The following is a 26,259-nucleotide window of genomic DNA, read 5'->3' on the forward strand; positions in this document are numbered from 1 at the left end:
AAAGATGTAATTTACCTTTAAAATTCATTTTTCTTGTACTTCTTTAGATATACTTACAGAAAAAAATATATAAATGAAAAGTGCACATTTTACAAGAAATGGCCATTTTCCAATTTTGAAATTAGAGTTCAATTTCTAACCTGCAGCTTTTTTGTTCACAGTGGTGAATTGAGGAAGCTCAGTGTTACAGAAAACCAGTGTGGGGTAGCCCTGTGCTTCTCATACCTTTCTGTGAGTGTGCCCTAATACCCAAAAAAAGATGTGAAAGGTTGAGGGAGTGAGGGGATAATTTGGATCATATCTGAGGGTAGCTCAGGTCTAATGGCAAGTGTGGCATTTTTAAAAAATCTTATATTTCATCTTTTACATCTGATATACTTGTTGCACTAGACTTTATACAGCATTATGAAAAGTAATATTTGTCCCTAAGTCATTTGCTATGAATGATGCTTTAGAATCATTGCCTGTGTTTATTTTGTAGTTTTGTGAGTCTCTGGTCTGGGCTCACCATCTGTATTCAAATGCTACTCAGATTCCCATTTCAGAAGCATGGGTAGCAGAAGAGAATGGGCTTTGAAGTTGGCAGACTTGCTTCCTGTTCTAGCTCAGCCACTTACTAACTAGGCGAACATAAATAAATTACTTAGAGTCTCTCCACTGAATCTCAAACGAAATACATGCTTAAGCCTTCACACTTCCCCACAGCCTAAGTTCTAAAGAGGCACACCATGTTCTAGAGAATAGCACTATGGCTAGGTCTAAGCAAAAGGTAAATAGGGAGCCTACACCCTGGGAACAAATCTTTACTCCTCACACTTCAGATAGAGCCCTAATATCCAGAGTATACAAAGAACTCAAAAAATTAGACAATAAGAAAACAAACAACCCAATCAACAAATGGGCCAAGGACCTGAACAGACACTTCTCAGAGGAGGACATACAGTCAATCAACAAGTACATGAAAAAATGCTCAACATCTCTAGCTGTCAGAGAAATGCAAATCAAAACCACCCTAAGATACCATCTCACTCCAGTAAGATTGTCAGCCATTAGGAAGTCAAACAACAACAAGTGCTGGCGAGGATGTGGGGAAAAGGGTACACTTGTACATTGCTGGTGGGACTGCAGATTGGTGCAGCCAATTTGGAAAGCAGTATGGAGATTTCTTGGAAAGCTGGGAATGGAGCCACCATTTGACCCAGCTATTCCCCTTCTCGGTCTATTCCCTAAAGACCTAAAAAGAGCATGCTACAGGGACACTGCTACATCGATGTTCATAGCAGCACAGTTCACAATAGCAAGACTGTGGAACCAACCTAGATGCCCTTCAATAGACGAATGGATAAAAAAAATGTGGCATTTATACACAATGGAGTATTACTCTGCATTAAAAAATGACAAAATCATAGAATTTACAGGGAAATGGATGGCATTAGAGCAGATTATGCTAAGTGAAGCTAGCCAATCCCTAAAAAACAAATGCCAAATGTCTTCTTTGATATAAGGAGAGTAACTAAGAACAGTGTAGGGACGAAGAACAGGAGAAGAAGATTAACATTTAACAGGGATGAGAGGTGGGAGGGAAAGGGAGAGAGAAGGGAAATTGCATGGTAATGGAAGGAGACCCTCAGGGTTATACAGTGGAGGAGGTAGAGAGAGAGGAGGGGAGGGGAGGGGAGAGGTGGGGAGGGGGGAGGGTGGAGGATGGGAAAGGCAGTGGAGCACAACAGACACTAGTATGGCAATTTGTAAATCAATGGATGTGTAACTGATGTGATTCTGCAATCTGTGTATGGGGTGAAGGTGGGAGTTCATAACCCACTTGAATCAAAGTGTGGAATATGATATGTCAAGAAATTTGTAATGTTTTGAACAACCCACAATAAAAAATTAAAAAAAAAAAAAAAAGGAAATGCTCAGATATTAGGTTTGGGATAAGAGCCAAAACCCAACATCAGGATTCAAAATGTATTATGTTTCATGAACACACAAACTTACATATTTATAAAATATTAGTTATAATTAAAATTAATATCAATTTATAAAATTTATATGCAATATTTTAGGCAATATCTTTAATAATTTTGTTCATGAAACAAAATTTCATGATATGGAATTTTTCACTTATGGTGTTTTATTAGTGCTCAAAAAGTTATGAAATTTAGGACATTTCAGATTTTAGACTGTTCATTAGGGATTCTCAAGCTGTATACCTAAATAATTTGCCCTATCTAGATGGATTTTAAGGCAAGATACTCAATATTATGGGTTTTCCGACAAATATATAGTTGATGACCTAGCAATCATTACCATTACAAGTGGGAATACTATGATACAGAAACCCGAGACCACGGTCACAATCAGGATCCAAGATGGCAAAAGGAAGGCAGATATTTCAAATCCATCAACCTTGCCTGTCTGATTTTTGTATTTTATTTGGACTTCTTTGAGTCCAACTGATGGCATGACCAGCTATACAAGCCATCCAAAGCCACTACCACAAGTTTTCCTGGGCCCTGTCCTCTGATCTTATGCAGAGAATTTGACAAGGACATCACACTGCTTGAGTAACCAACGCTTTCTTTTTTAGGAAGTTATGGGCTCTTGGAAGCAAAGTAGGTTTGACTCTGGGTCCTCCTTCCCCAACTGGAAAAGAGGAAGGGGCCTCAGAGGGTAGACAGACCCTACTACTACCAGATCCTTCAGTAGCACAGATGCATTCCTGTCTCAAAGCTCTGAATCTCTAGGATGCCTCTAGTCATATCCCTCTTGGGATTTGAGCTTCAGAATTTATGCTGATGGTCTCTTAATCGGTACATGGGTAGAAGACTCTCTCCACATTATCTTGTTTTTCCTGATTATTTTCCCAATACTCTGTCAGTTATGTGATCATATTACTGCTGAGGTCGCCCTTTGACTCCTAAAACAATTTGAGCTGCCTTTGAGGAAAATAATCTGCCCTTGCAGTATTCAAGCAAAGAAAAGAAAACAGTGCATCACCCTAAAGTCCTTGATGATGAAAAGTCAGGATTCTTCCTTGGTCATCTTTCTTCCTGTTCCTTATTCCCACAGTCGGCCCCATCATCAATTTTCTGCATATTCCCTTCCAAGGTCTCCATGCTCTGCAATCACACTTTGTTTTTACCAAAACTTCTCTTTAGGTACAGATCTCTGGCATTTGGGAAAGTGTATTTATTACTTGAATTCATTTACACAAATAGCTTTCAGGAAACATATAAAGGTCTTTTAGCATTAGTATCTACTGTCTGAACACAGACTCAGGGAAATAATTCTCTTCATCCCTGAATTTGTCTTTGGAGACTAGAACACTCCAGAGAATGGCAAGGTTTAGACAGAACCAGCAATCTACTGCAAATGAAGTGAAAACTCAAGGGAAAGGAAGATAACTCCCAATTTAAGAACAATCGACTTTTGGAACCACCTTCCTTCTTTTCCAATGGGGTTCTGACCTCTGCTTACCTAAAGATTAAATGTCATCAATATTTCATACTCCTTTTGAATCCCTATTTTGCCCTCTCTTCCCATTCCCCTTAAATAGTAGGAACATCACTGCAGGTTTTGCTTGAGCTGAAACTCCTAGAGTCTTTATTAATACCTTCTTTTTTCCTTATGCCAATTTCTAAGCCATCATCAGGCTTTTTCAGTCCCACCTGCAAAGCTCCCCCTGAAGGCAATAGCTCCCCCTCATTTCCATGTAGTCCACCTGGTACCAGCTGACACATTCCTTCACTCATTCTGGGGTATGCCAGCTTTCACCTTTGCTTCCTGTAATCCATTGCCCTCTAGAGCAACTGGACTATTCTTTTAAAAATGTAATTGGATCTTGTCACTCGCCTGTTTACAATTCTTCCCTGACTTCCACTGTACTTGAATACAATCCAAACATCTCAGCAAGATTCCTAAGGTCCTACCTGACATCCTGACACTGGTGAGGCTCACCTGTCTCTTAACCACCTACCACTCTCCTTACTCACCAAGCTCTGGCCACATTAATTTTATTTCTCTTCCTTCTTTATTGCACTTAGAACTAGCAAAAAATATTCTTTATATTTGTTTATTTGTATCTTCTGTCTCTCTCGACTGGAGTAAGCTCCATGATTTTGGTGATCTTGTTCTCACGATATCTGTAGTACACAGAATAGTGCTAAGCACATAGTAGTAGGTAGTTAAGAAGTGGTTGAAATGAATGGATGAACAGATTTTTTAGCTTCCAATGCACAACAGTCTATTTAGGGAATATCATCTCTAGAAAGTTCCCCATTGCTATAACCTTCAGCTTTCCCTCCCTTTTGGCCACACTACCCTCCTCCTGGAGGTTATCAGAGATTCAGCTCCAATCATCCGGCCTGCCCTCCTCTCTATCACCGGATCTTGCTCTGCCATTGGTGGAGGAAGAAGAGTAGGAAGATCTGCTGTTGGACTGAAGCCAGGGAATGGGTGCTCCTGGGATTCATAAATTGAGGCATGTCAACCCACAAAACAACCTTACAAAAGAGAGTTTTATAGAGAGAGGAAGAATACAGAATACAGACAAGGGACTCAGGTATGTTGTGTGATAAATACCAGAATGTTCTTGTAATTGGCCCACGGTATTTATCACACAACATTCCTGACTTTCTAGTCTGTATTCTCTAAAAGTTTAAAGAGAAGGGACTTTGTTTCTATTGAATCTCCATGCCTGGGACAGGACCTGGCATATGGTAGGCCCTCAATAAATATGTGTTGAATGAGTTAGGACACAAACGAACTAATGCAAGTAATAAAGTTCAAAAACAATTTCTCATGAACCGATTAGGATCCTGCTTTCAAAGGGGACCCTAATAAAATTGGCAAACAAATGGGCTTCTGTAATACAAGTTAGTTAATTATCAGAGGGAAAAGAAAGGAGGGAGGAAGGGAGAAAGAAAAAATAAAGGCAGAGAGACAGAATGGGAAAGAAAGAAGGAAAGCAGAGAAGAAAGGAAAAGGTTTTAAAGAAGGAAAGGAAACTGTTTCGCTTATACAAAGTAAATAAAATACCCAGACTGGCCCAGATGGAGATTGATACCCAAATAAAATGCCCAGACTGGCCCAGATGGAGACCGATGCATGGGGTCTAAGACAACTAACTTCTAATAGGTCCTTCACTCTTATGATAGGTCCTTCACTCACTTTCTCCTCCCATTAATTTTTCTCTCATTTTGATCATGACTGCTCCCTCCATGCTGGCCCCCAGGAATGCACTGCATCCCATTAATGCTCTCTCCTGTGCAGAAGCATAGCTCTTCTCAGTTCACCTTAGCACAGGTCTACATGAGCTGGAAGGCTTTGCTAAAATTTAGGGTAAAACCATAGAAAAATAAATACCGAGAACACAACAGATAGGACTGTGCTGATGCCGAGAGTCCGGTTTTCTGACCTTGTCCCAGCAGGCTTTCTGATGGCCCTTCCAGGCCTGTCCTTGAGCTTGCTCTGACCCCCCTGATTCCTGGCACCCACCTGTGTTTCCCCTGTCCTAGCCTAGACTGGCTGGCCTGATGCTGAGGACATGATGTGAAGACAACCCTGCCTGCCCCTAGAAAGAAACTCTTTTCTGGACATCTGAGACCTTCATGGTCAAGACAAGAAGGTCAGATTCTGCTCTCTGTTCAAGCTGCCCTGGCTCATAGAAGTAGCTTGTCGAATGACACTCCTCTTGCCCTTGGGAGTTACTTTGAGTAAAACGTAATTCCTGAGAGGTCAAACAGCAAGAGTCTGCTGGCCAGTTTTGTAGTGGGCAAACCTCTCAGAAGAAGGGAGTGTTTATTTCTTGAAGAATGTGTAAAAGGCTCTGAACCATTTGCTGAACTCTTTCATGGTCACTTCATAGCCTCTCTAAATTAAATCACTAAAGTTGTACCATTATTTTAAAGTGGGAAAAGTGGTTAACCCTGGAGGGAAAAATTAGGTTTGGCAGAACAGGAATCAAAAGTGAGCTTTATAAAGTAAAACCCCACAGAGAGACACTAATAGCACCTGGGAAGCTCTGCACGTCCACACATCAGAGCTTGCACCCGACATGAACTCGGAGCCTTCACGGGCCAGGTGTTTCATGATCTCCACTAATGAAAACCCAGCCAATCAGAACTGGCCTCATTCTGCTAGTTATCCTCTTGGGGTCTTCAGGAATTACAACCAGGCTTGCTTTGCATTTTTATCGCCCATGTCTTCTGCTGGAAAACTGGGAGCTGGGCAATGGGGGGTAAGTGTTAATTTAGCTGGAGGGAAACAGGCAAAGGTGTGGCCTAAAAACCATCTTCTGAGTAATGAGGTGGTTTTACCAGGAGAATAATGTCTGGAGGTAGTCACACAGGGCAGGTCAAGAAAAGGCGAGGGTAAATGGTAGACAGAATGTCTCAAATTTGATGCAACCAGCTTTTTGACATGAATAGTCATTAACTGTTTGAATAATCAGATGAGGAAACATGTGAAGCCCCCTTCTCTGTTCACCTCTGAGGCTCTCCAATAGAATGCTCAGGGGATTTTTCTGTCCCCATTAATTTAGAAATTAGGAAAGGAGGAAAGGAGCTGTGTGTATCTCAAATTCTAGAGAATGCTCTTTATCACTCAGGGCCCAGCATAGCATCTGCCAGCTGGATTAGACTTCTGCCCACCATCCCCCGAAAAAAGAACTGGCCCTACAATAGTCCCCCACCCTAGATTCTTCTCCTTTTTCAGTGTGCATGGGAAGAAGAACTGGGAGTGATGGGGGGAGGGCTGAGCAGGAGAAATGGGGCCACTCGTCTTTGGGAGAAATGTTCCTGAAGAGTTAATTCCTTTTCTTTCTCTTTCTGCTTCTCCTACTCTTAACCTGAAACCAAGCAAGGGGCTTCAAAAGAATCTCTCAGAGAGACCAGGGATAACTTATGGAGGGGAGACATGGACCTCATTTTGTTTTGGAGCTTCTTCTTAGTCCATAAATATGCCTGTGCTGAAAAAAAAATGCAAGGGGAACAGAGAAAGGTGGCAGGGCTTAGGGCGAGCCAGAGAGCCTGCTGACCCACCATCAGCAAGGGCAAGTTTGTGTGAGTTTCTCAGGAATAAGTGAGTATTATGAAAGTCTATGTTTGAGATTTCTTGTCTGTACTCTGGCTGTCCAAGAGTGATCCAAAGATGTAAACCGAGAAACAGCTCTACCAAAGGAGTACAAGAAGTAGAATATCTATCCTTTATCCTTGCTCTTCCCTCCCAGCCTCTAAGCAATCAGGAACTAGCATCAGAGAAAAGAGAAAGGAGATGCTCAGGCTGTGGTACTAGAAGAGGAGGTTTTCGATCTGATGTAAGAATAAAGTTTTAAATTAGGTTTGTTGGTTCCATAACTGAAGGTGAGGTGAAAGTTTGGGGATCCAGCTGAGATGGATATGCAATATTATTCCCCTGTTAGAATGACAACAATCTAAAACAATGACAATGGCAAATGCTGGTGGGATGTGGGCAACTGGAACTCTTCATTTGTTGCTGGTGGAATACAGAATGGTATAGCCACGTTAGGAGAAAGTTTAGCAGTTCCTTACAAATTCTTACCATAAAATTCAGGATTCACACTCCTTGGTATTTATTTACCTGAAGGGAGTTAAAAATTTATGTCCATGAAAAAAACCTTCACATAGTATCTTAATTCACAACTTCCCAAACCTGGAGGTAACCAAGATGCCATTTAGTAGGTGAGTGAATAAATTATGGTATATCCAAACAATGAAATACTATGCAGTGCTAAAAAGAAATAAGCTATCAAGCCACGAAAAGACATGTAGGAAACTCAAATGTATATTACAAAGTGAAAAAAGCTAATGCAAATTAAAACCATTCTAAGATTTCATCTCACTCCAGTCTAATGGTAGCTATTATGCATATAAACAACAATAAATGTTGGCAAAGATGTGAGGGAAAAGGTACACTCATAAACTGCTGGTGGGACTGCAAATTGGTGCAGCCAATATGGAAAGTAGTATGGAGAGTTCTTGGAAAATTGGGAATGGAACCACCATTTGACCCAGGTGTCCCTCTTCTTGGCCTATACCCAAAGGACTTAAAAACAGCATACTACAGGGACACAGCCACATCAATATGTATAGCAGCACAATTCACAAAAGCTAAACTGTGGAACCAACTTAGATGTTCTTCAATAGATGAATGGATAAAAAAATGTGGCATATATACACAATGGAATATTACTCAGCAATAAAAGAGAATAAAATCATAGCATTTGCAGGTAGATGCATGGAGTTAGAGAAGATAATGCTAAGTGAAGTTAGCCAATCCCCAAAAACCAAATGCTGAATGTTTTATTTGACATAAGGAGGATGATTTATAGTGGGATAGGGAGCAGGAGCATGGTAGGAATAGACAAACTCTATAGATAGGGCAGAGGGGTTGGAGGGAATGGAGGGGGGTATGGGGTAATTAATGATGGTGGAATGTGATGATCATTACTATCCAAAGTATATGTATGAAGACATGAATTGGTATGAATATAATGTGTATTTCAACCAGAGATATGAAAAATTGAGCTCTATATATGTAATAAGAATTATAATGCATTCTACTGTCATATATAAATTAAAAATTACATTAAAAGGCTAAATATTATAAAATTCCAATTATTTCACATTGTAGAAAAAGCAATACTAAAGAAATAGTAAAAATAAGGTTGATAGGGGTTAGGGGGAGAGATGAATATGTGTAGTAGAGAAAATTTTAAGATAAACTTAAGAGCATTGAAACTATTCTGTAGGGTACTATGCTGGTGGATACATACCATTGTACATTTGTCAAAATCCATAGAATGTGTGGCATCCTGGTGCAAAAATGGATGTTGGGTGATAAAGATGTGTCAATTCAGGTCCACTGACTGTAACAAATGTCCTACTCTGGACCAAGATGTTGACAGTGGGGTGGTTGTGCATATGTGGGTAGGGAATAGATGTGAGCACTCTACATTTTGCTCAGTTTTGCTGTGAACCTAAAACTGCTTTAATTAATTTTTATTTTATTTCATTTCATTTTTTAAAATTTTATTTTATGTTTGGGGGGTACCATGGATTGAACTTAGGGGCACTTGACCACTGAGCCACATCCCCAGCCCTGTTTTGTATTTTATTTACAGACAGGGTCTCACTGAGTTGCCTAGCACTTCACTTTTTCTGAGGCTGGCTTTGAACTTGTGATCCTCCTGCCTCATCCTCCTGAGCCGCTGGGATTACAGGCGTGTGCACCCAGCTCTAATTGTTTTTAAGTGTTACAATGAGGGTGTGGGCTATGGCAGTGACTAAGGCTCTGTACTCAGGCTCCTCATATATATAATTTGTTCTAATTAGTTATACTTGACAGTAGAATGTATTTTGACATATCATACATAGATGGAGTATAACTTCTTATTCATCTGGTTGTACATGATGTAGAGTTACACTGGTCATGCAATCATACATGCACATAGGGTAACAGTGTTCAATTTATTCTACTACCATTCCTATCATCATGCCCCCTTCCCTCCCTTCACTCCCCTCTGTCTAGTCCAAATTACCTCTATTCTCCCCCTACACACTGTGAATTAGCATCTGCATATCAGAGAAAACATCTGGCCTTTGGTTCTTTGGGATTGGTTTTTTTTCACTTAGTATGATATTCTCCAGTGCCATTTTCTGGCAAATGCCATAATTTCATTCTTCCTTAAGCTGAGTAGTATTCCAAGGCTCTTCTGGTAACATGTTTTCATCCACACATTCAAAAAATTCAGGAAAGGTGGTGGCCAGATCTGATCTGTCCACACTGTTTTCACTGTCATTCGTTGGTTTGTGAAGTATGTTCTGGAGAAACCAAGAACCTAGTCAATAAGCAAGAAATGTGGCTTGGTGGAAACCAACCAAGAAGACAGAGGTTGGAAACTGGCATGGAGTGGTCCTTCCCTGTGGCAAAGTTCCTGGGGCAGGAAGTCCTCTCTCAACAGGAAACAGGAAACGACATCATTTCTCAGGAGTTTTGGAAATGGGGACCTAGTCAGGGTCTAGGAAAGGGGATTTGGAGCAGGACTATTTTCACCACGAAGAAATTAAGCTTTACTATGGAATGTACACATTATTTCCTCCCATATCTGACTTTTTTTTCTTATTAAACCCCAGACTTTATCTAGTTGTAATTCTGACACTGGGAAGCTATATTTGCAAAGTGGATTAAAAAGATGTTGAGAGTATCAGAATAACAACAGTATCAGGCAAGAATCAATGAAAATGGGGAGGAATTGAATAGTAGTGAGAAATGTTTTTAACATAATGACCTGTGCCTCAGTGGCTCAACAGGTTAGCAGTATCATAGCTAAGGATATTAGGATATAATGTTCATCATACCAGTTTTCTTTTAAATGTATTAGACTCTTAAGAGGCAGAACAGAAAGGGAAGGCTGCATCGGGGATTCCAAGGAAGCCACTGACAACCTCAATTACAGGTAAGGTCTCCTGGGGACAAACTTTCCCTTCTACAAGATGACATCATCTGAGTCTAGACTGAAGAACCCTGTCAGAGGTAGCACTGTATCATGTACAGATGACGTCCTTACAGTGACAAATTATATTTCTTTCCTTAATAGAATCAAGGTAGGAGGATTTCTCCATGAAGCAGAGCCCAAGGCTAAGGCAGAGCTGCCCCTAGTTTCCCAGGGAGTATCTCATCTCTGTGCCTCTGGATGGATTCCCCAAAGGAAAGTGAAGGAAGGTGTGCATGCTAGAGACAGGGATGCAGACACGTTACCTATCATGCTGAATGTGAGCAAAAACCACGTGACACTCCACACGGACAAAGTTGGGATCACCAGCCTTGTAACAGCTCCAGAAAGGAAGGGGGTTAATCAATAGAGGCACTGAAAACTCTAGCCAGCTTGATTGCAGAGCAGCTATGGTGATGCTTGACACACAGAGGAAGCAAAGGACAGGCTGTGGTTTGTGCTCTCTCTCCACATCTCTCCATATTTCTTCTCTATTCTGGCCTTGTTTCCATTTCATCTTTAATACAACACCATGATATGGGTGCCGGGACAAGTACCAAAGGCCTGTCTGCCGCCAGCAGCTTCCAGGTTATAGCCCTCCAAATCAGCCCTAGTTCTCTGACTCTGAGTCCAGGGAACACTACACTCCATCACAAGGGCTCCTGGCACCAGCCAATCCACACAGTGTGGGAAGACCCCCAAAGGGTCCCTTTCCTCCCCTCAGGTAATGTCAGGAGACAAGTGTAGCAGGAAGTACTGCACTTTGGGTCTGCAAAGCTGAGCTTCAGAATGTCTTGCCCTGGGTATCTTTGCTCAGCCATAGCCCACAGTCCCTGGGGTGGAATTGCTCTATTGTGTCCCTCTGATGAGATGCCTTGGAGCTTTCTTTTGTAAGCTTGTCTGAGTAAGAAACAATGATGGAGGTCATTGTCAAGCCTTTCACAGTGACGCCTTTCATGCTGCATTAATAAATCTCACAGTACTTCATCACTCACATTAATGGGAATGGGGTTACTTCTTTAGAAATGCTCTTTCCCAAGGTTAATATTTCATGTTAAATCTATTCACTCTTTTGACATTTTTATGACCTGTGTACAGTGGTCTCATATGTTCACAATAACGTTCAAATTGAAAGAGCATGATGATCACTTGACAATATAAAAAGTGCTCTTTGTTAAGTCAATTCTAAGCATCTTGTTACACTTGGGACTTGTGGCCAATCAGATATATTTTCCTTTTAATGATTTCTCATTCTTATTTTTCCCAGGATTGCAATATTTGGAAAGGCTAGGGAGAGACTGTTGACTTATCTGAGGACCTTAAGGGTTCATGTGTTTCTTTTTCTTTATTAGAATAATTAGATGAGTGAATGTGATCTATTAAATTGAAAACTTCAGGAGTCTGGAACTGCTACCCTAAATTTGAACCTGGCCTCCAGTTTCTGTTGAGTTGTCTAGATAAAGTTGGTATGTCCCAGTGCTGGAAGTTTGGCCAACACATGTTCCAGGCCATATGGTTATTTATAGACATCTGCATTACTTTTCACACAACCCAGCAAGATAGATAATGTGATGTCCAATATTCAGATAAACAAATTGGGGATTGAGGAGGATCAAGGTCTTGCTCACTTGTAGCGGAACCAATTGAGCAACCCCTTAACTCCCAGGCAAGAATTAGCCAGAATTGGCCCCAGTTTGCAGGAATTATCACTATGTTTTGGATTTCGTTAAAACTTACAGAAGTCATGTGCTATTTGCTTGGCCAACCAATATTTCACAGGATTTGATCAGTCACAATAAGACTATTGTCCACTCGGTCCCAAAAACTGAGGACAGAAGTGCTCTTTCCTTAAAGTCTACCAATGTTGTTATGGTTCTGGGTGCAGGGTGGGGTGGGGGGAGCCAGTCTGAGTTCACTGTTCTTGGAAATGCATCCCTTTACAATGGGATGCTCTTCGAAGCACACGCTGACAGTAGATCCAGGACTGGCTAAGTCTCAGCAAGAATTTAGGGACTGCGTTTATATTAGGGAAGATTCTGCAGGAAAAAAAATTTTTTTTTCCAAGACCTTTTTCTGATTCTCAGCACCCATATAGAGTTTCTAGTTCACTTTGCTACTTTTAAAATGGTCTAAGGGTTACCTCTAAGCTCTGACCATATTAGCCCCTTCTCTCAGGGAAAATCCTCTCCCTCTGGTTGGAGCATGTTTTATGCATTGCAGTGGGGCTCTCTGCAGATCTCTTTTCTGCACATTACTGACTTGTCTGGGTCTAATTTAGGCCACAACACACATTGGGTAGGAACTCTTTAATTCCATGTTCTCTTCAGTGTTCAGCAGATTCTGTTCACTCAACAAATGTTAAATGCCAGTAATAACTAACACCTTCTCTCTCTAAATAAAGCACTATTTTGAGGCAGCATATACATGACCATTCTGATTTCATCTTTTATTTAGAGAACGGCACGGGTGGGGGAATCATACACAGCATAGATTCTGTCAGCAGTACTTGAATTTCAAAGTCTGAAACTGGGTCATGGTGACAGGATGGAGGATATTGAATGCTAAAGAGCCCAACAGCACTGCAGTGATCCGGGGATGGTAACAAATAAAGTGCTTAAGAAGAAGACAGAGTGGGGGAGTGAGAAGAGCCATGGATGGGCCAATAGCACCCAAGTCAGGGTCTGTGCTCTGCTAGTGACTGTCCACGTATGTTCCATATAGCTGATACCTTCAGCTTTGTGAGACCAAGGGGTTGAATTAGCTGATACCTGCGAAAAATCTATTCATTCCTTTAAATTATTCATTTATTGAAGACGTTTATTGGGTGTTTACTTTCCATTAGATGTGAGGAACATAATAGTGAACATAGTCCCTACTTTCTTAGAACTCAGAGTGGAAGATATATTAAAATTTTGAAAATAACTATAAAATTACATGCGCAGTTAAGAGCTATAGAGGAGAGGTACATGGTGCATAAGAATAGAAGAAATACTAAAAATATCCAGTAGCATCAACTAACCAGAACACACATAGTTTGGTGGCTGAAGGCTCCAGTTGTATCTGGAGGTAACACCTTAGTGACTGAACAGTGGATTTAGGATGATGGTTATTTACCAAATTAAAGGAAAACATTTCAATTTTTGCAACCAGTTTTGTAAATAAATATTGGCTTTGGATAAAATTTGGTAATAGAAGGATTTGTTCTGAGTTGGAAGGCTAGTGAAAAGCTTATATGAGGTGAATTCAAGCAACAAGTAAGAATGAATTAATGCAATAAAGAGAGGAGGAAATCATTCTAGATAGAGTGCAGCACATTCAAAGACCTTGTGACAGGAGGGAGCAAACTCTGTTTGAGGAACTCAAAGAATTGCAGCTGGGCTTACATGCATTAGCAGAGGGAGCATAACAGGAGGTGAGTCTGGTGATATGAACCAGAACACATGGGATTTTGTAGGCCAGAGAAGAGATTTCAAATTTTTCCCCGTAAGAGCAATAGGAACTCATTAAAGATTCTTAGCTAAGGATGACATGACCAGAGATGCATTTTATAAAGAACATTCTGGTTACTGTATAAAACAGGGATTTCAATAGGAACAGTTGGAAGGTTGTTGTGGTCACCCAGGGGAGAGGTTGGTGGCTCAGGAAATGATGTTGGTAATAAGAGTGGAGAGAGGATATTGTTCTTGCTTGCTCAGCTTGGTAGATGATAGTCATTCACTGAGTCAGGAAATGTTCAACTAGGCCCAGGGCATATTGGTAATGGGAGCAGGGAGAGAGGCTCTCAGAAGTGGGTGGTGGGACTGACCATACTGACATGGAGGGGCCTCTGCAGTATCTAAGTTGAGACCTGGGCATGTGGGGATGTCATGGACCAGAGGTGTGCATTCCTAGTCATCTTTCCAGCATGGTCACTGAAGCCCAGACTGTGGAAGGACAGCCCAGAGAAGAGCAATGGGACCAGGAAGGATCTTGAGAAGTTGGAAAAGTTAATATCCAGGCATTTGACCCTTTGTAAAGGAGATGAAGAAAGAGTGACAAGAGTAAATAAGGATAAACAAAGTACAGAATCAAGGAAGCCAGGAAAAGAACATGTCAAGAAGCAGGGGACAATGGTCAAATGAAATGATGAATGAAATTGCCCCTCTGCTTGATCTCCAAAAAGGTTTCACTGAAAACTGATACTATTTTTTAAACTTTTTACTTTGAACTAATTACAGATTTATAAGGACTCCCCAGTAGAGTTCAGAGAGGTCCTCAGTCCCCGTCACTCCTTCCCCCAGTGGTAATGTCCTACACAGTGATAGCTCACTGACATCTGCATACATCAAGCACAGGAAATTGACATTGGCACGTTCTAATTAACCACGAAAGCCTCAATTAGATTACTGAAGTAAGAGCTACTCTGATGGAACAATGGGGCTGAAAGTCAAATTAGAGTGGGCTGGGCAGTGAATGGAAGAAGAGGCCACAGAGACAGTGTAAATAGTAAATATTTATTGTATTCTATGCTGTGACAGCCATGAAGCCAGATGCTGGAACAGTGTGGTGCCTTGGAGGAAACGTTTACATCCATAAGCTCTGGACAAAGAATCTCGGGAAAAGGAAACTGAGGGTAAAAATCTGTCTCTGGCAGTGGGCACCAGCTTTGGAGGCTACAGGAGGCTGTGGACCAGGACTCTCTGGTGGTACAGTCATGAGGATATCCAACTCTTGATAGTGGCAGGAGATAGTGTACTCATGTAATAGCAGACACATCAAGACTCTTCCTTTAGGACAGATTTGTCAACTGTTATGTTTGGATGAGGTGCCCTTATGAAAGCTCATGGTTCAGAGGTGAAATTAGATTATGAGATCTATGATCTAATTCATGGATCAATCCATTTTATGTATTGATAATTAGGATGTATTACATGGTGGTAACTTTAGACAGGTGGAATGTAGCTGGAGGAAATAGGTCACTGGGGGTGTGTTCTTGGGGATTATATTATGTCCCTGGCTTCTCTCTCTCTCTCTCTCTCTCTCTCTCTCTCTCTCTCTCTCTCTCTCTTTCTCTCTCTCTCTCTCTCCCCTCTTCCTGGCTGACACGAGCTGAACAGTTTTCTTTCATGATGCCCTTCCATTGAGTTTCACTACCCAAAGCAAAGAAGCCACCTGATCACAGACTGAACTTCTGAAACCATAAGCCCAAAATAAACTTTCCTCCTCTTAGTTGTTCTTGGGTATTTTGGTCAGTGATGAAAAGCTAACTACCCCATCATCCCAATACCTCTCAAATTTTACAGACGGTTTCAGTGAAATCCAAAATGTTTTACAGTGTCTATTACATTTTCAGTAATTACATTTTCTAATTGAATCTTACAAATTCTCATTCTATTCTAGGTAGGGTCAGTATAAGGTGTTCCAAAAAAGCCCATTTCACAGATGAAGACACTGATCAACAAGCTTCAGGGAAGCTCATGTCTTTCTACTATGGAGCAAGGTCCTTCCTGGAACTCAGAATTCCGACTTGATAATCTTCCTATTTCCTCTTACAGGTTCCTACTTTTCGAGTTGCCTTGGATCTGAAGATTCTATTTGGGCCATGTAAGTGGTCACTGGTACCTATGAAAATTTAGTCACATTTTCTTTCTAGTATCATCCAAATTAGCAACCCCCAGGTATCAAGCAGTCAACAGTATCATAAGACTTGTTTTATATTTGTCCCTCATTACAATCAGTGGATGGCTGACAATCAAAAAAGTACACATATGAAAGCTTAAAGGATAGATTTTTACCACTGCTTCACATTCTAATTCCTCCTCCATTGGGGTCATTCTATGAAGTTCGGTTTTCAAGATGGTGGGAGGCAAAGGAAAGTCCAAGGAGGAGGGAGTGCTGGAGACAGGGGGCAGCAGGACCTGGATCCTCACTGGGCTAGGGCTGGGTTATGCTTCCTTCCAACAGATGCATTCAGGTGCACTGCTGGGAGGTCTCCCCTGCCCTCTCCATACCTCTCAGTCTGAGGCAGGGTCTTACACAGCCACTGACTGCTCCTCCTCCAGTGAGAGGAGCTCTCAGGGTGCTCTGGTGCTGCATGCTAATTGGCCCACTTTAATGACTCTTCATCCCCTCCCTCCTACCACCACAATCCCCTCTTCCTGGCTCCAGGCCTAGGAGGCTTGCTGTCATGGCAACCGAGCCTTCCAAAGCCTGGAAAACTCACCATAGAGATGTAGGGAGAAAAATTCCACTGCTGAATTTCCAAAGAAGGGATCAAAGGGAGGCAGAAGGAGAAAAAACTGGGCTTGGGAATGATACAGGTGGAGGTGGGGAGGTTCTGTGGTTGGGGACCTATTGAAGATTCATAGTACATGTACCATAAACCTGCATAGCCAGGACCTGGGTAAGAGGACTTAGCACTGTGTGGCTTCATCTGCATTTGCTAATGTTCATATCATCTGATCCCTGGAGCATTGGCACAGAAATATTGAGGGTAGGAACCACAATGTCTGCAATGTCCTTGCCTTGATAATATGATGCTAGGCTAGCTATGTACTCAGTGAAATATATTACAGAGATTGAGTGTGCTTTGATCAAAATGAGAACTTTGTCACTGAGGGATTTGGTTATTGTTTTTCCCTCTACTAGAAAAAAAAATCGTATTTAAAACACATTATACCTCCTTTAAAAAGACAGGAAACATTCAATATGATATGTGGGTTTCCCTATTAAATTGCTTTAGGAGAGGAGAGAATTAATCCAGGTTTTATTTGTTGGCCGATTTGCCTGGTTGTAGACTGCTCCCAAGCAGTGGGACCCAAGGTTTTTTTTATAATGTTGTGGGGAAAGATGCCAGGCCAGACGCACTCAGAGCTCCCCGATCCTCCTTAGTAGGACAAAAAGATAGAGGGATGATGCCCTTTAGTTCTGCCTTACCTCTTGGTGTTGTCCTCTCTGGCATACTTTAATTCATTCTCCTCTGCTATTTAAGCCTTCCGTCCAGATCCCTTTTCTTCTTGTTTCTAAAACAAGGCCTCACTCTTTGCATCACGAGCTCATGGCATCGTTTCTGAAACACCCCAGTGTTAAGTAGCTGGCGCACGTAATGTCAAAGGGGTGTTTGGTTCTCCAGACCAAAGCAAACACACACACAAACGTTCTCTTTGCAACCAACGTGGGAGAGTTTCTAAAGGCGGACCACAATGTTTCTGACAGTCCCCTTCACTCAAAGGAGTGGGGCAAATTCTACCATGCTTTTATCTGGCCTGACAACTCAGAGAAACAAGCCAGGGCTAGGAGCTCACTTAAGATCCAAGTCAGGAAACCCTGAGAGCAAGAGAGTGCCTGGGCTTGGAGAATGAATACAAAACCACACAAAACAGGAGGCAATTGATTTGCAGATGGAGCAATTGGTGCAGAGAAAACCCTTATTTGTTCATATTAAATAAGATGCACAACAATGTCACATTCACCTTTTTCTCTTGGATATCATTTTTGACACAAAGACTTGGTGACATGCTTGATTCTGAAGCCTTGGCTTTCCATGTGACATTTGGCAAATCTTTTATTCATTTCTTTTCAACAAATATTTATTAAACAGATACAGCTAAATATCTGCCCAGCCTTCTTCTAAGGACTTCTGGAGTTGGCAGCAATTCCTTGAAGTAGATGACTTCAAGTTTCCAAAGTACTCCACACACATCACCATCTAATGTAATCCTCAGGACCAGCCTGGCAGGGTGCAGATAAAGGCTGTGCTGCCAAGCAAGGAATAAAAGGCAGAAAACCCTCAACAGAAGGTTTCACCAGTGTTGGGATGTTGTCCCGGTAATGAGCAGCTTACTCCATGCCTAGGAAGTTTAGGTGCTAATACTGTATGTTCTGTAAGTACTGAGGGCAAAAGGCAGCCTGCATTTAGAGAACCTCTCAGGAGATTAAGAACATTAATCTTCAGACATTTTTGAAAGTTGAGACAATTTATTCAGAAAGAAAAATATCTTTACTTTCAAAGAAGATTGCAAAGAAAATATTTTCAAAGGGGGAGGTAGAAAAGAGATTGGACAAGGAGCTGTGAGGTTAATAGTCTGGTTCTGCTCTGTGGGTTTTGAAGAATGAGGAAACTGGGCCAGATTTATTCTGCTATGGTTTGAATGTATACCCCAAAGCTCACATGTTGGAAATTTAATCCTCAATGCAATAGTGTTAAGAGGTAGAACCTTGCAGAGGTGATGAAGTGGTGAGGCTTTTCAGATTCTCTAGCACAGTGATTCTCAAACATGATGAGAGAATTGTCTAAGTCATTAGGAAGATGTGAATGAGTGTGTGTGTAGGGGGGGGTATGAGATTAAGTCTGTGGATTAAATTCCCAGGAGATCTTGATTCAGTGGATTAATGTTGCTATAACAGGAATGAGTTTGTTATCATAAGAGTGGACTTTTTTTTTTTTTAAATAAAAGCAAATTTGACCCTTTCTTGCCCTCCCTCACTCTCATCCTATCTCATTCTCACCTTCTGCCATGGTCTGAAAGCCTTGGCACCTTAATATGGGACTCCAACCTTCAAAACTATGAGAAATAAATGTCTTTTCTTTATAAATTTTCAATCCATAGTATTCTGTTATTGCAAGAGAAGATGGCTCAAAACAACTTCTGAGTTGCAGGTAAAAACTCTGCATGAAATTATATATTAATTTTTGCTATGCAGCGTATGTTGTGCAGCAATTCCTGAAAAAAGTTTAATCAATTGTAGTTTTAGATTATATAACTAATTATTACTTATATATGTACTCATTTAATTGCCAAGAACTAAATTAAGGTACCTGTTCACATGTATTGTGGGCATGACAAAGATGGAGCGTATAACACCTGGAACAAAATAGACATTCCGTGAATATTTATTTAATGTATATATACGGAAATACAGAGGAAGAAGGAAAGAAGAAAGGAAATAAGGATCAAAGGAAAGAAGGAAGGAAGGAGGAAAGAAAGGAAGGAAGTGTAGTTGACTTTAAGGAACAAAAAAAGAAAAATAGAATTTTGAAGTGGCTACAAACTGGAGAATACAAATATGTTTTTCTAAGAAGTGCAGTGAAGTCTCTAGTATCTCAAACAAAAGTCATACAACCAAGGCACAAAATAGTGGCTGTGGGTTGGGTGGGTGTGACTCTAGAAAAAGATTTCATTCTACTATTTTAGTCATACTATTTTTTTAAAATTTAGTTTGGTGATTTGCTGCTAAGTAGCTAAGGATCCTCGGCTGAGTCACCTGTGTTCTCTGATTGGAGATATCTGCATTTGGAAGATAAGTTGTTCCTATTCCAGCTACAAGGAAATCATGATTCTATGCAGATCTAAATATCAGGTTTAAGTCTAGAGTCCCAGTTTATATCAAATATATCTGTCACCTAGGATCTTTTGATGCAGTCAGATGAGTCCCTCCTAGTTGCCTTGGCACCATGGCATATTGCCCTTGGGCTGGAACGATGGCAGGGTCTCCAAGGCCAGTCCTGTCTGCTGTGCAGGTAGGTATGCAACACCTGCTGACCTCAGTGGCCTCCCCACACCACAGCACAGTAGATGGCCTGGTACCACCTGATATAAGTAATAGTGCCACTCTGTGAAAACCCAAGTTCCCTAGTCAAGGAGCTCAGGCTCGTTTAGGATTTTTTGTTGACCTTTTAAGTGTGCACACAGTTGTGGAGTTGATTTCTCTGAATCCGCCCTCAATGCATTAGGATCCCATTACCAATTTTTCAGATTCTCTAGTGCAGTGATTCTAAAATGTGATGAGAGAATTGTCAAAGTCATTAGGAAGATGTAAATGAGTGTGTGTGGGGGTATGAGATTAAGTCTGTGGATTAAGTTCCCAGGATGATCTTGATTCATAATCTTTCATCTCTGACCCCTTAAGAACTCTGGTTTAACAGGATATCTCCTTAATTCCTTAAACAAACATTGAAAGACTTTACACCTTCTAGACTTCTCTCTTACTAAAGAAGCCCTTGGCTCTACCCATTCCAGTCAGGGATTCTGTCTACCATACCCACACACCTGCCCAGTGCCTCTGTTTTCTGTGAATGGATTTCCTGGTGAAACGTACTCATATCTTCTCTCAGTAGGTCAACTCGTAAATGTCCTTCCCTGGGTTCATTCCCATTTACCTTTCCCCCTCCAATCAGTCACCTGGGTCAGAGTCCTGAGTACTGTCCTCATAAGGACTTTTCTGGATCTTTGTTCTTCCGCATGCAGGTCAAACTCCTTGGTAGCACTCTACAAAAACTCCAAACCACAAGGGCATGTCGTACTTAAACTCTCATCTCCTAGGGACGGGAGCCATAAATGGTGCTAATCTGTATCCCCACAGTGCCCTGCAGGGGCTGAATAAGCCTTTGTTGACTGATGGGTGATAAATACAGTGGTATTGATTTTAAGAAAGTGAAGCAGCATTTAAGGGATTGAATTAGATTCACAACTTTGAGTACAGGCAAATACATATGATAGCAACTAATATAGACTAATACCATTGGTTATGTATAAACCAAAATTAAAAGAAAATACATAAAAGTCCAGAAGTTCTATTAACATTATTTTTGTGAAAATAAGAAATATGAATTTTCTGTATCATAGTATAATTTAGTGGCTAATGGCCAAGAGAAGAAACTATTTGAAGAGAAAATCGGAAGCAGTTAATTCTCTTCATGTGTGCCATTGATCAGTTAATGCATCTGCTCAGAAAGATAACTTCCAAACTGCTCAACTTGATTTTACTGATTTTTCACTCTTAATGTTTCACTACCCTTTGATTTCTCAAAAAATGAATCATTATTTTTGTGAGAGTAGGAAGGAGATTAAAAAGGAAAAGGGAAAGGAAAGAAAGGAGTTTTGAGTGATAAAAGAAAATATTTATTCTCTGCTTTCCTCAGGGGCTGTTGATTCCCTTAGTGTATCCAGTAAAGAATACTTGGCATTTTTATGACTTACAAAAGAAAACGGAGGTGGGTTTCTCATCCCTTTATTTTTATAAAACTATATTGTGGTCCATGCACCCACATCTCTGAGAGCAAGTTCCTGGGTCATTTTTTCTTCATCCATTCAAACCAATTCTGGACCAGATATTAATGAGAACCTATCTAGTTTAAACCTTGGTCCTTAATTAGCATAAAACTACAATAATGCCCTTTTAGTGGGACATTCATCTAAAATGGGCTCAACTTGGGTCCTCAATACTCACTTTTTCAAATCAAAAGATATAAAATATATGATCCTATTTATAGGAGAAAGTGCAATTTTCCCTGCTCTTCCTCATCATAAAAGCCCCTGCTAATGGACTTAGTATTTCCTACATAGTATCTCCTGTGCTCCCAAGCCCAATTAAAAGATGGTCAGCTCTACAAGATATTTTGGCCTGTCTTTTGGATGGATTTGTGAAGTCCCCAAGTGTGGGTACTAGGCTATTCTTCTATTCCCTTTTCTCTGCAAACACCTTTGAAAGGACAGATACATGGTGTTTTATCTCTTGTTCCTAAGAAGACATGATATTGTTCTAGTAGTTTAGTTAAAGACATTCTAAGACAGGAAGGCAAAGTCATGCTCAGGCTTTAATAACTACAGTGACTCTATTGTTTTATGGTTTAATATATTAACACTGTTAAAATTTGCCTAGTGCCTGTCTGATCTGCTAAAGATACCAGTTGTCCTTGTTGTCATCTCCCTGCATCTTCAACAATAGCAAGAGTAATAAAAGGGTTTATGAGGGTTTTCTTCAGCAGCAAAATGATCAAGCAGCAAAGAAAAGATGGGAACCTGGGATCTTGACTCTCAACAGTAAGCAATTTCTAGTTTGTACACAAAGGGCTTTTTCACAAATTATGGTTAATTTGAAAACACCTGAGAACATGCTGCAAACATATTTTGCCTTATCATATAGGGTTGTATAATCCCTAGAGTAACAACACTGGCTTTGAGATCATCATAATCAGTTTCCAAAAAATGGTTAAGAAGTATAAATTCTAGGACCTCACCCTTCACCTTAAGTCTACTGAATTGAAACTGGGGGAGGAGTGGCAGTCTGTGTTAGGGAGGCCTTCAAGTGGCCCTCACACATGCCAAAGTTTGAAAAATCACTGTCTTAGAACACAAAAGATAATAATCGCTTAATTCCCTCATTTAATCCTTATAACTCCAAGAAAGGTCATAGTGCCATCACTACTATTGTTGTTGTTGTTATTTTGTGCTGCTGGGGAAGGAACTCAGTGCCTCCACATTCCAGGTAAGCACTCTACCACGGAGCTACACCCCCAGCCCTGCAATTTTAGATATGAGGAAATCAAGGCTCTAAAACAAGAGTCAACATTTCTAAGACCACATGATCAGTTGGAGAAAACAAACTCAAAATTATATTTGCCTGATTCCAGAGACCCTACTACGAAACCCACCGTCCCAGGCCTCTCAAGAAACATGAGTTTTATAAAGGGTTTCCCTCTAAAGAGTTCCCATGGGTTGATCTACTATTTCTACTCAAATAAGGAGTTCTTTTTCTTCGAGTTGAACCTTCACATTTAAGATGATAGCTATTGTGTCCCTCCAATTACATCACTTAGTTTGGGAGAGGTGTTAAAATAACCAGTTTTTATACCAACAGTGGAAATCTAAAATTTTATAGAGAAATATCTTTGTAATACCCAATTTCAGTGTGATCCAGACTTTCACACTGCTCCAAATTTGGAATAAAAAATCCCTTTTGATCACTTCAAATGGTTAGCAGTAATTTTCTAAATGGTCCCAGGGACATAAATATGCAGAGCTAAAAGAAACTCAAAGGTTCAAAGTGAGTTGTTTGTAGTCAGACAAAGAGTTAAAATAAGGGTGAAGGTCTAGTCAAAGACAAAATCCTCTTGGAAGATTTGACAGCTGTCCTTCAAAGTATTTCTCAAAAATAACAGCTGCTTTGTGACTTTGTCCTGGAATCTGATGGTGCTAATTCCATGACAGGGCCTGTGTTTAAGTGGTTGCATATTTCACTTTATGTAGCTTCCCTCTGCATCAGTCTTACCTTGGGATCATTAAGTTTTCAGGTTACCATGGGAACAGAGCAGACTCTAAACCTGAAGGACAGCAATTTGATATAAGATGCTGTTAAAGGGCAAGTAGGTAATAATTTTTCAAACTGGAATTGGGGAGTCTTTTTAGGAGTCTTTTTCCCTCAGCTTGTGCATCTGCCAGATGACCTCAATAAGACCTAATTCAGAAGGGTCAGAACACTGAATATCCTTTTCCACTACCTTGTCTTTGTTTCAGCCAACAGAAGTGATGAGAGGAAAGAATAGATGGAAGAAAGGATCCAAATAGATATAATCTGCTGAACTACATGTTGTCCATCCCCTTTGATAGACAATTATGTATCACATTTCATCTAAATATTTTTCTGGAATAGAGATTGACTTATATTACATCATATTTTTGAAACCATTTTTAAATAAAAGCATATAAATGTCTTCCTTTAAAACAAATTATCCTGTGAATACCAAACAGGAGCTATCCCATGTGCTAGAAGTATTAGTTACCACACATATTTCTATTCTATAAGTATGAATCCATGTGTACTATTAATTTACTTGTATTTCTATAAGTATTAATTTATACATGAAAGTATAATTTTGTCATTGTACTTTGGTTTATAAGCAAGAGATGGGAGGGATTTAAATAAACCTAAATAAAGATGTTGGAACAAAAAAGATAACGTGGATCTGAGAAAAGCAAAAGAATTCTTGTGTTGATGGACTTAGTTTATAGATGAGACAGGCACTTAGCTACCACATGGATTTAGATGGGATGCCTTCTTTGGACCACAGAGGCCACTGGAAACCTAGAGGACATGTCTTGACCCAGAGACAGGATATACTGGTGAAGCCACAGCTCCTGAGTGACACAGTAAGTTCCTAGATCTGTTTCCTCATTAGGAACACTGAAAACTTAGAGTCAAGGTCCTGCTGAGAAAGAATCCTGATTAGTCTTGCTTTGCTAGTCCTTAGTCATTGAGAGTCATCCAAATAACCTGACCTCATTCTTACAGGTATGACAGTAGATGAGTTTCATAAAAGCAATCCTGACTAGCAATCACCAAACTCTACTCCCCTTCCACGTTCTAATGCTGACATGGTAACACTTAAACATTGTTCCATGGGGTGTGCAACACATTTCCAACTCAATATAACAGAAAGTTGATTTTGCATGTAAGTACAAAGAAATTGAACAACATTCTGTAAGAGTTTACATTTTCATTAATTAGAATGTCTCTGCAATAAGAAAGCTACTGAATAAAAACTCAGAAATTGAATCCCTTGGTTAGTTATTTCAATGATACCAGTTAACCAACCAGATTGCTAATCAACCTGCTTCTCAACTGAATTAGTTAATTTCTGGACTAAAACAATTTAATTATTTGCCTGAACAGATATACTTTTAGAATAATCAATAAAGGCCCAGAAATTCTCACTTTAAATTTCTACTACATGATTCAAAATACAGGCATTTTAAAATAATTTTTCTCTCTAAAATTTCTTCCTTTCAATCTTGTGGACATAATGGCAAAAATAAAATGCTTTCTTTTAAAAATACAGTTAGTCCACTTAGGGAGAAAAAGGATATGGGAATATCACACTTCCTCAATTAGTTTGAGAAGACAATAAAAAAATCAGCAGGTTCCAATTATTATAAAATTTCAACTATAGTTTAAATAAGCTATATTTTGTTTCCATATTAAAGTATAAAACACAGATCAGGAAAATTATTTGTTTAACAAAAATATGTAATTATATATGCATACAATTATCTATTTATATATTGCTCTAGATTTTTTAAAGGATTATTTACTTAGAAGAAAAAATATCAAAAGTTAAACAGTAAAAGCACACAGGCAGAAAATCTAAATAAGAAAAAAGAAAAAAAAGAGTGAGTCACCAACATTGGGAAATGGTAAATTTTGTTCTTTGTCTAAGGGATTTAGCTTCCTTAGACAGACTGTCTTCCTGTGAAGGCATCAGATACCCTTATATAAAATCCTGGCATGAGTATCTGAAGACTATTTCAGACCACTTGATCTGTTTCAGGAGAAATACTAACTTTGAGTTGACACCATCAGCTTTATTTTCCTCCTTCCATATTCTTTTTTTTTAATTTTTTATTGTTGGTTGTTCAAAACATTACAAATTTCTTGATATATCATATTTCACACTTTGATTCAAGTGGGTTATGAACTCCCATTTTTTCCCCATATACAGATTGCAGAATTATGTAATCCTTCCATATTCTTTATTTACTTTTACTCTGAGGCTCACATTCATCCTGAGCCTGGATGCCCCATCTTAGACATGCTACCCAAGCCCAACCTGGAATTTCCCCTGCAGATGTGATGCTCACATTAGGCCTCTGCCTTTTGTTCTGAAATGGTTAAGTAAGGGCCTCTTCAGCTGGTGGCTTCTTACTCTAGCCCTAGAAGAATTTTTCAAAAGTCAGAGGGACATATATATACCAATGACTAAAGGAATCTAGATTCACACTTGGGGGGACAGTGTTTTACTCAGGAGTTTGCAAAAAAAAAATTAATTTAATCACTTTTTTTGGGGTGGGGGGGCCAGGGTTGGATACAACTGAGACACCCAGGAATTGATAAGTAATGATATTCATATATTGGCATGTCCTATGCTACTGTTTTTTAAAAGCAGGATGACAATATAAATCAAGTCATGATCATGTTCATAGTCTTGA

General features: G+C 40.0%; 1 protein-coding gene across 3 annotated transcripts in view; it reads right to left on the reverse strand.

The window, feature by feature from the left end:
• The window catches only part of Ntrk2 (neurotrophic receptor tyrosine kinase 2), a 347,633-nt gene that overhangs the window by 11,601 nt on the left and 309,773 nt on the right, over positions 1 to 26,259 (reverse strand). The gene's annotated exons all lie outside the window — the stretch shown is intronic.

This window comes from Marmota flaviventris, chromosome 13 (assembly GCF_047511675.1).
Source record: "Marmota flaviventris isolate mMarFla1 chromosome 13, mMarFla1.hap1, whole genome shotgun sequence".
Taxonomy (NCBI): Eukaryota; Metazoa; Chordata; class Mammalia; order Rodentia; family Sciuridae; genus Marmota; species Marmota flaviventris.